This window comes from Lathyrus oleraceus, chromosome 6 (assembly GCF_024323335.1).
Source record: "Lathyrus oleraceus cultivar Zhongwan6 chromosome 6, CAAS_Psat_ZW6_1.0, whole genome shotgun sequence".
NCBI lineage: Eukaryota > Viridiplantae > Streptophyta > Magnoliopsida > Fabales > Fabaceae > Lathyrus > Lathyrus oleraceus.
Genome location: NC_066584.1, coordinates 337,691,936 through 337,701,147, shown reverse-complemented (window position 1 = coordinate 337,701,147; position 9,212 = coordinate 337,691,936). Strand labels below are relative to the sequence as shown.

At 33.0% G+C, this 9,212-nt stretch overlaps 1 pseudogene; it reads right to left on the bottom strand.

The window, feature by feature from the left end:
* Positions 1–4,556: 4,556 nt before the first annotated feature.
* LOC127096816 (cytochrome P450 736A117-like) lies at positions 4,557–6,480 on the bottom strand (annotated as a pseudogene).
* Positions 6,481–9,212: the final 2,732 nt, after the last annotated feature.

Here is a 9,212-nt window from a genome sequence, read left to right as displayed (position 1 = left end):
CAAGCATAAGGAATCTCTTGGTGATGATAAAACCATGATGATGATGATGTATCATTTCAACCAAGATGAAGCTCAATCTCCTTGACAACCAAGAAACCCTAATTCGAATCACACATCCTCAGATGATTAGTGATCAGTCCAATGAAAAACCCTCAGCTTGAACCTCAACCTCTTATCTTCCGACCAAGACTTAGGAGGATGACTTGCCCAATGTAGCCACATGATATGCAATTATACAATGCCTAATGACCTACAAAATGATATGCAATATGCTAAGCTAGTCCCAAGAGAGGAGGGCAAATTTTGAGGTGTTACAGCGTTTAGCACAATTGCTTTCAATATGAGGAATGGTGCAAAGGCACGAAGTCACCAAAAGCTATTCGGGTACCTTCAACCTTTCAAAAGTGTCGTTTAGCCATAATTGAAGTATCCAGAAGGGTCCCTCTATCAAGAAGTTAGTTTTGAGAGTAATGTTCTTGAGGGTAGCCTCTGCCATAGCTAGATTTTCGTATAGAGAGCCTAGGATCATCTAGTTCACACAGAGGTTTCAACCCTCATGCAGTTGATTGGAAAAGGTGATGAATTTCTTTGCCACCTTCAAAGATCTAGAACATAAGACACAATGCGACAACCACAAAGCTAAGAAAGCAATGAGTTTGACGTCGAACACTTCTTCTCTAGTCTTGTCATGATAGTCTTCGATGTAATGACCAAATATTTCCCGGTTGGAGTAGAAACTAATGGTATCATCATTACTTATATGAGGATTGGAGGCCTAACCAGTTGGTCGTAAGCCTGCAATGGCGGCTAAGTCGAAAAGAGTGGGAGTAACCATCCCGCAAGGTAGACGAAAGGTATTAGTAGTATCCTTCCAGAAGTATAGGGATGCGACTAACATATTTTGGAAATACGCAGGCCCTACCTTCGATAGTTGAATCAGGTCATAAATGCCAAGTTTTTTCCCAGAGTTGAGACTTTTTCTTTTCCACTTTCTCTAGCCATGAAATATAGGGTTCAGGGTGCTTGAATAGAGGACAAGAACGAAACACCCAGTGGAAGTTGCTCATGTAGATAAGGTTAATTGGGTTGTCAGCTTCGACAGCGACGATCGCTGTCGTATCCGCAGATGAAGTATGCGTTTCGATGACAGAAGCGACTTTAGTCGAAACTTCAGTTTTGGCCTTACTAACAAATTTGGCCAAACACTTTTTAACACTAATTAAAGGTTGTGTGTGATAGTGAGCAGAAAAGAAGTCCCTTACTTTTTCAGAGTTTTGATTCAAGTCAGGGAGTGGACCCATGAATATGCAAGTTTTCCCAAAAATACTAATGGGAATGAGTATTTGAGATTGGAAAATGCATCATTTCTCTTCTTCAAGAGGAGGTTCAGGAACATATTCCTGATTCCCTGAAATAGTGGGTCCTAGGATTCTGTGACAGAGAGGTAGTAGAAACATGGAGATTGAAGAAACTTTAGTGTTCTTCTTGGATGTTGACATGATCAAAGTAATTGGGAATCTAAGAGAAGTTAAAAAGTTGAAATGATTTAAGAAAGTTGTTTGAAAATAAATTTGCAGAAAAAAACAGAGGAGATGAAGAAGTTTCTAAGGAGTGAAAAGTGAAATGAGAAAAAGGAAGAATATTTATAGCGGGAGAAAAAACCCTTCATTTTCTAAAGAGAAATAAGTATCCATCAACGTGGGACACGTGACACCCATTTTTAGGGTAACAAAAATTTTTCTCTCTCCAAATCCCCATGATTTCCTAGAGAAGTGGAGCCATGATAACATGTCAGTATCACACGTCTTGATGTGACAGTTTGGTAAAGGGAAATGATTATAGTGACGTCAGTACAATGACAATCTTACACCTTTCACGTCGAAATAAGTCAAAGAAAAACGTGGTGACGTGGATGAAGGGTCAATGAATCGAAGACGAGGTGGCTGCTTCACAAGAGGCACTTTGATTGAAGAAAAGAATTAGGAATGGAAAAGGAAGAAAATATTTATGTTGGAATAGAAGAGGGCTTCGACATGTGAGGTTATTTCGACAAAGTTTTCCCTAAGATCCTGTCGACATCCAAGATTGGCTTGAAGGAGCTAATCAAAATCCAAAATAATTTCTAAAATTCTCTTTTATTTTTCTTCATCTGATTTTTATTTTTCCATATTTTATTTCATTGATTTTCTATTTTTTGTGGAATTTCTCTTTTCTAATTTGTTTTAATTGGTTTAAAAATACTTTTATGTAATTCTAAATTTTGAAAATTTTATTATATGTTTCTTATTTTATTTCCAACCTTCCATAATTTTCTTGGTCATTTATTTGGTGTTTTGAAGGTTCTTATAGATTTTTCATTTTATTTCTATTTTAAAATTCATTTAAAAATACTTTTGGTGCATTTTTATTTCATCTAATTTCATTTTATATTTGTGTGACCTTTGGAACTTCTGTTGACCTTGGATCATAATGGTTTGGACCATAACTCTAAAAAAACTCAATGGATCTTGGGTGTTGATGGGGGTGAAAACATTAATACACCAAAATGGATGATTGATTTTGATGATGACTTGATCAAACCATTGATCCAATTCGAGCGTGGTCTCTCTTGTCCCCTTCTTCTTCATCTCTTTCTTTTCCCTTTGATCAATTAGATATCTTGTGTCCATCTTGTTCATGATGTGTGGATTTGTTTTTGATGAACTTTCATCATTACATATCATTCCTCGGAGAATGATTTACATATCATTTCTCTAGCATGTATCAACACTAACATTATTATTGATCGGTCTTAGATAGTTGTGACTTCTACATAAGTCCAATTACGGTTGCTTAACATGACGCTAAATTTGTCCCGAAAGTAAGACATTTTCATAAGTGAGATTGTAAGTCTCCTTCTTCTCATGGTATTGTGTGACAATATTTCTCCCTTTTCATTTGTGAGAGCTAGTGGTATACTTGTTGATTTTATATAAGTTGAAGTCCTTCTCATGATGATGTATAGGTTCATATTTTCATACTTGTGGGTGAATAGTTTAGTGTTCTTCAAAAAATGACCAAAACCATCTTTCATTTTTAATCACTAACATAATTTACTAACCTCCTATTATACTAGCTTTATTTTAATATCAATTATTTTATGTCTTTATTTCTTATCATTTACTTTATACTTTTATTTTAGCATCTCATATTATGGCTTATTATTTGTTCTTTGTCCATCGGAACTTTCATTTCCTTGTAAAATACATTAATAAAGAAAAAATCCTAAAAGTTTTGTTTCCCTTAATTCATGGGCTTGAGGTTACTATCCTTAGCAATGTTATGAAGTTATGGACTTAGAGCTAGGACCTTGACCTTTGCTTTAGGAGAATGTGATTTGTGACCTTGGGATTCATCTGATACCTTTGACTTTAGACTTCTTTTGAAGACTTGGTTGAGTTATTTTGGTTTCATCTGATGCATGATTATTCTTTGCTTGTTTGGTTTGCTTGAGGCTTAATCCAAAGGAGGGAATTATTGCTTGACCTATGTCATAAAGCTTGCTATATCTTGGTTAGATCTTTCCTCCCTAGCTTTTAGTTTATGCTCTAGGATAGTCTCTTCTTCTCCTCCATTTCTTTAATTTTCAAATCTTCTCTCCCTTTTCAAAAATCTTCTTGATTTCATACTTGAATCATTTTCTCAATAAACCTTGACTTTTGTCAAGTGATTTTCAAAACATTTTCCTAATAAATGCTAATACATCTTAAACATATTCAGGCCAATTTTTCAAAAGACTTACAAATGCATAACTCATTCAAATTATTTTTGTTCCCTTTATGCACTTTTCCCTTTAAAACTCTTTGTCCAAAGTTTAGACATGACTCATTTAAATAGTTGAGATATAATTATCCTATCTCTATAGTATTGATGATAATTCTTTTTCATCTAAAAGAGCTAGTGACATACTTCTAGATTTTTATCCAAGTTGGAACCCTTCTCATGGTGATGCAAAATTCTCGTACTCGAGTTATGAGATTTTGTGATCAAATCACACTTTCATATTTTTAAAGTTTCGTCAAAATGATGTATTATTCCTGAATTGAGAATTGGAATGACTCAAATAATTCTCAAACGGACTTCTTGATTCAAACCTTCGACTATTTAACAAGAAGTGTATTGGTAATACTTGAACCAAACTGTTTGATTTATACATGCATAAATTAGATTAAGAACATAACCCTAGAGAGTGCAACTATGTTAAGAGATTCAATTACAACAAAATAAACCAAAATCTAAATTGACAAGCAATAAAACATAACCTGATAAACCCTATGACGAAAAGGCAACTTGAGTGGGGTGATTTCAAAAGATAGGAAACTGGAAATAAATACGATTTCTCTCTAGAAATATATGGCATTATTACACTACTCATTGATTGTAGAAAAAAACAAATGAAATTCTTATTCTTATTACACTACCTATATGCCAACATACAATAGAAATGAAATAGGATAAGATATGATATCCATAACATAACTCCAACAGTTCTAAGATCATGAAAACATGGAATACGATTACGCAATGGAAAACTCCAATGTAATTTCTAACATTGAATTTTAAAGATTGAAACCTTATAAACCTACACAATTATTTAATACATAACATGACACATCTTTATTTATCCCTAGTCATGTGTTATTTCTTTATAGATGTAGATTCATTTTTTCTCATATTTGGTAGCTACAACAAGGAGAGGGTATTTTCTATGACAGGTAAGGCCAAAAGCTTCAGACATATCCAAATTCTTTGCAGCTACTCCATCAAGCAATTTCCAATCAAATTGGAAAACAAGGTTTGCTAGCACCAATTCACTCACAGTAATACCAAACAACATTCCAGGACAGCCCCTCCTTCCAGCTCCAAATGGTATAAGTTCAAAATCCCATCCTTTCAAATCTATTGAACTATTCATAAACCTTTCTGGTTTAAACTCTAGAGGTTGTTCCCAAGTTGAAGAGTCTCTTGCAATAGCCCAAGCATTGACAATTACCTGTGTGCCAGCTGCAATGTCATAACCATCCAGTTTGATATCTTCCATACATCTCCGAGGGAGTAATAAGGGAACCGGTAAATGGATGCGAAGTGTTTCTTTGATCACTGCCTTCAAGTAGTTCATGTTAACCAAATCTTCTTCACATACATGAGTTTTGTTACCAACCACGGTTCTCACTTCATCTTGCAATTTATGCATAACCATCTCGTCTCTTAACAGTTCTGTCATCGCCCATTCTAGTACTGTGTGAGTCGTGTTAGTACCTCCGACAAACATGTCCTTCATGCAAGGAAAAAGCACGATGTTAATTATTTACACTACCAAACTGAATATAAAACAAACAATTTTTTTACTTTCTTACCAATATCAAAGCTTTTATTGCAGTTCTATCAATTGGGAAGTCAATAGCATTAGACTTTTGAAGCGAAAGCAAAACATAGACAAAATCATTATGCTCTGCATTATCATCAACACCATCATCTCCATCAGAGCTACGAAAAATGTGATCTTCGATTACTTCTTCTATAAACTCGTCCAAATATTTGGCTACTTTTTCAGCTCTGGTATAAAAACCATTTACTTTTTCAAACCAACCAAGCCAAGGTATGTAGTCATCTATGCATATGGTACCCAATATTTCCATAAACTCCAACAACACTTGGTGAAATTTCATCCCTCTTCCTTCACGGTATGTCTTTCCTAGAACGACCCTACAAATTATGTCATTAGCAACTGTAGAACAAACCTCAGATAAATTCAATGGCGACAAGGAAGAAGAAGGATATTCCTTAATATATTCCATCATTCTTGAAGTTTCTTCCTCTCTAACACAACGATAAGATTGAACGCTTTTATTACCCAGAATGTGTAACACACAGAGACTCCTTATTCGCCTCCAATACTCACCATACGCAGAAGTGGACACATCTTTGGAACCGTAAAAAAGGATATCAAAGATTTTCCTTTGTGGCCTATCGGAGAAGACCGAATCGTGAGTTTTCATTACTTTTCTTGCTGCATCAGCAGAAGAAACCACAAGGACTGGAACCTTGCCAAAATAAAGAAGCCAAGTTGATGGAAGTTACCAAGTAGTGGAAGTCTTGGAGGTGAAGGTGGTGAGTTTTTTGTGATGACAGAAGAAGAAGTGTTGAAATAATACCTATATTTGATTATGAAGAAAAGTGAGAGTATGAGTGGAAAGATAATGAAGAAGAAGATAGAGAATAGTGAAGAGAAATTTTCATGTGAAAGAGAATATTGTAGATAGGTGAACATGGCTTAAGCTTTGGTGTTGTGATGTTTATTGATTCTTCTTCCATATAAATAATTATAACAATGGATTGTATTTTAAGATGAATATCACATCACATTGTTGGAGTGTTTTAAAACTTGAACCTAACAGATTGCTTGGAAGGGGTCATTGATATGTTGCGATGGTTCGATTGGATAAACTATTGAATTTTGAAAATAGATCAAAATTGATAAAACTCAACAAATTGACAGATTAAATGTTTTTTTTTTCAAACAAAATAACACTGTTTTTAATAAAATTAAAATTAAAATATAAAAAGATTTGTTTCAAAATTTATTTGAATTTTTTTCTTGAAATTAAATTTATTAGGCATGATAAATTATTTTGTTATTTAATTTATGTTGCAGTTAAATTTTCTTTTAAATTTATTAAAGTTTGTATTTTGTTGTGTAACAATTATATTTAAAATTTAAATTTAAAGAGTGAATTAGTGAATTTTTAAATTTTTAGTATTTTGAAATTTTGAAATTTTGTAAATGATAGTGATTTGTTAGAGTTTGAGTTATTCAATTTGATCGATTTAATAATTATATAATTATGTTATAGTGACCGATTTATTTAATCGAATTATACATTTTATTTAAATTAATCATGCGATTCAATAAATAAGTTAGTAGTTCGAGAAATAAATGAGTGGTCCAACCGATTTTTAAAACTAGGAAAATGTCACAAGTTAGCGTATGGTCATAAAGATTTCTCTCTATTTCTAAACTAAGATTAGGCAACAATTTCAATTACATAATAATGGCACCATTTATGGCCACAACCACGTGTCTATCCGTTATTCAAATGCAAAGGTATAAAATTAAAATCTTAGAAAAACATATTATTTTAAACATAAAATATAATAAAAAAGATCATTTTTAATGACACAATATTGATATAAACAATTACAATAACTTAAGAATTACTTGAAATAAAAAACTTTTGGTCTTATGTGATCGAACATGAAAAGAAGAAATATATTCATATGTAACAAACTAAAATTTACACCAAATTTAAGCTTTGAAAATATATTAACATGACATTATCGAAATTTATTTTGATTGATTCATTTTATTGAATTAATAAAGAACACCTCACCTAGTTATATAGTAATTATAGAATTTGTTATACAAAGTATTCCAACTCTAACAAATTCCTAACCTCCTCTAGCAAACACTAACTAACTATTTGTTGTATATCTCTGTACTCTCCCACAAACGTAAGGTGGACAAATGCACGCAAAAGGTGCATTAATTGGGTACTGAACCTTGGGCCTACACATGAAAAGGCACATTAACTAATTAATCAACCAAGTGTTAATTTACAAAGATTTATTTTTATAAAAAAGTTTCAAATTAAAAATGGGTTGATCGTTTTTCATAAATATTATTTTAGAGAGATTTCATTATTTTACTATGATTTTTTTGGATTTCAATTTTTTTTAAAAATAATTAAGTTTGAATTTTTTCTCATAAAAAAAATCATTTTAAAAATATATCTTTATATGGTTTTCACTAAGTTTTATTTTTTAATAATAAATATTTATGGTATTGGATGTCAAATTTTATCTTTTAATTTATAAAAAATAAATTAAATAAACTTTTAATATTTATAAAAAACATAAAATTACTTTTAAATATAAAGGAAATATTTATTTATTTTAAATAAAATTAACTAGCCCTTAATCTAGACATTTTATATACATGAAATTTTGAGTTAATGTGTCCAACCTTGCACTTTTTACCTCATTAGTTTCTTCGCGCGTAATTTGGAGGATTTTCCATATTTCTTTTGTAGTCTCGCAGTGAGAAACTCGCAAAAATTCATCAAGATCGAGAGCGATAATGATGACATTTTTTGCCTTCAAGCTACAATGCACATTTTCTTTATCATCTTTAGTTCAATCCTTTTCAAGTATGTTCTACATCGTGTGTAGGAACAAATGAACCTTTTTCTATACAATCTTTCAAATACCACGACCCACCCGTTCTATAAAAACATTATCGTGAACAGTGAAAAAACGTGAAGAATTATGATACACAGAGGATTTAAGAAGAAGATCTATTTCGAGGTAAGGGGAGAGAATTTCTTTACTAATGGGTGCTTATGGACAGTCAGGATAGTGAGGGGTCCTGATACACGGAGAATTTCTTTGACAATTGTAACACTGAATGTGACGCGTGTCTAGATTTTGACCACCACCTATTCCTCTACCTTCAACACCACCTCTTTGGTTGCCTTGGTTCTAGGGTTTTCTTTGATTCGACCAGTTTCCTTCTTGCTGATTTCGACCAGTCGAATTGTTGTAGCCTCCTCTGCCTTTGTTTCCATTCCAACTTCCTTTGCCTTTTCTTTCTTTTGCAGATTGAGCCTGCAAAGCCATATCACTCTTCGACTTTCCTGTAGCTCTTTCATCCATTCTTTGTTCATGAGATTCATGTATCCCTTGAAGCTCTTCCTTTGTCAATTTTGACAAATCCTTCGAATCTTCTATGGCTACTACCACGTGATCGAATTTTGGAGCCAACAACCTCAAGATCTTTCCAACAACCGATCTTGATGTCAACACTTCTCCACATACCTTCATTTGATTCACGAGATTCGTAACCTTGGTGAAGAAATCAGTTATGCTTTCATTGTCTTCCATCTGAAGCAATTCATACGTTGTTTTGTGAGTTTGTAATCTCACCTCTTTCACCTTCTCCGCACCACAAACGATTTCTCCAGAATTTCCCATGCTTCTTTCGATGACTCTGCATCACTAACATTTTCAAAGTTATCCGCATCAACACATTGATGGATTATAAAGAGAGATTTATAATCTTTCTTCTTCAATTCTTTATGTGCAACCTTTTCTTGATCTGTCGCGGCTTCTACAAG